General features: G+C 41.5%; 1 long non-coding RNA gene across 1 annotated transcript in view; it reads left to right on the forward strand.

Annotated features, from left to right (window-relative positions):
* LOC103510395 overlaps nucleotides 1-77 on the forward strand; it is a 14,557-nt gene extending 14,480 nt beyond the window's left edge. Inside the window, exon 3 of the long non-coding RNA XR_541418.2 lies at nucleotides 67-77. This is a non-coding gene — a long non-coding RNA (uncharacterized LOC103510395). The remainder of the gene's footprint in view (nucleotides 1-66) is intronic.
* The last annotated feature ends 1,940 nt before the right edge of the window (nucleotides 78-2,017 follow it).

Here is a 2,017-nt window from a genome sequence, read left to right on the forward strand (position 1 = left end):
TCCACTTTAGCTTCCTGTATTCCCCCCTAACTTCCCACATTAACCCCTAACTTCCTACACTCCTAGTTATGATGATGATGACGTTACGGGCTCAATTGGGGGGTGACATTCGTAATAGGGCTATCCCGCCCGCTAGGGCCGTATGCTCCTATACCTAAGCCTCGGACTGGGGGCGAACCTTCACCCAAACAGATGAGATTCGCTCTCGGAACGGCTGACTATCTCCTTTCCTGTCTTTTCCCCGATTTCGGAACGATAAGTCATCCACTGTTCCAGTTCCCTCCTATCAAAGATTCACGAATGTTTGCTGTCAAAGGCCAACGTCTCTCCGACGGTTTCAATAAGAGAAATCCCAGAAATCTATCTCTCCCAATTGGAAAAGTCAAAGGAACCATTTTCCTAGGAAAGACACTTTCTGAGGACAAAAGAACGAATAGTTATAGCAGGGGCAATGATTGAAAAGGAGCCAGAAACAGACGATTAGACACAACACGAGCGAAGATGAGTGGGTACGAGGTAATAGAGAAAGGAGAAATGAATGACTGGGATTATACAGTACGAAAAATAGGAAATCTGGCGAAAAGAAGGAAGAAAACATAAAGAGCTGATGGTCCACCGTATGCTGATGACCGTTGCACGTTACAATTCTGGAGAAATTTAAAAGATTTTCCTCCTCCACCATCTCAAAAAAAAGGAAGGAAGGAAAATAGGTACTCCGACTAAAAATGTTTTTTTTTTTTTTTTTTTTTTTTTAGAGGTTTGACAGAGGGAACTGTAACTGCTATGGTCTTATCGTCCCGAAACCGAAGAGAGAAGGAAGACAGGATAGGAGAAACCCAGCCGTTCCGAGAACGAACATTATCCCATCAGCTTAGTTGGTAGGATAAAATCCGCCCGGGCGGATTTTATCCTACCAACTAAGCTAACTAGGCTGGCAAAAAGACCAAGTAAACAACCTAGCCCCCTAGCCAAGGGCCGTAAGTAGGTAGACAATCTCAATTAGCACTTATGACCTAACTTATACCTTAGATATGGGTACCTTATTCCTAGTGACAAAATAAGTAAGTAGGAGGTGGTATAGGTACTATTTTTTTTTTTTGCTATTAGTGCGTTTTTTCTCATTCAATTATGGACGAACAATCAGCAAAATTGCTGCCATCAGCAACAAAACAAGACACCAGGCAAAAAAAAGACATTTCAATGTCAATCGGTTAAAAAAAAGACCTTGTGGGCCTACAGTTCCACACTAATAGAATAAGTAAGTACTTCAATTACAAGCATTATTACGTGTATAGAGTTACTTCCAGTGCTGTAGTGGTTACCACGGTGAACTCTGGATTTGGAGGTTGGTGGTTCGAGTCCAAGTCAAGTCATGAAATTTTAGCGTAGTGTATTAAGCAAGAAAAGGCATTTCTGACAAGCATTTATGCTCAACACAATTAAAAAATCCTAAAAACTTGTTTTGACAAAAAAAAAAAAAAAAAAAAAAAAAAAGGGGGGGGTTTGAAAAATTTCAGGGTGTCTTTTTTTCCCCCCGTTTGAACTTTGGTGTCAGCGGTTTTCAACTTTTCAAGGTGAGCTTTCTCTCCCTGACTTTATAAATAAAAGGTTGTAATTGACAGCGCAGTTCCGAAGTTCTTAAGTTTTACATGGTTTTGTTTTATTCCACTGGAGTTCTTTGCATGTAGGGGTCTTTTTTGTAGAGGTTTGACAATGGGAACTGTAACAACGGAGGTCTTATCGTCCCGAAATCAAAGAGAGAAGGACGATAGGTTAGAAGAAAGCCAACCGTTCCGAGAACGAATCTCATTCATACCTAATATGGTTTAGGATGAAGTTCGCCCCGGGCGGGAATCGAATCCGCGATCTAGCGCTTACAAGGCAGACCTTCAGAGGTAACTTTGATGGCTCTAGCCTTCTGACCTTAATTGAACATCAAACCTACCCAGGTTGTGAACTACTCCTCCAATCCCCCATACGGAGAGTACAAAGGGTCGCATAAATCTTAGTTTAACCG

Source organism: Diaphorina citri, unplaced genomic scaffold (genome assembly GCF_000475195.1).
Source record: "Diaphorina citri unplaced genomic scaffold, Diaci psyllid genome assembly version 1.1 scaffold594, whole genome shotgun sequence".
NCBI classification, from domain to species: domain Eukaryota; kingdom Metazoa; phylum Arthropoda; class Insecta; order Hemiptera; family Psyllidae; genus Diaphorina; species Diaphorina citri.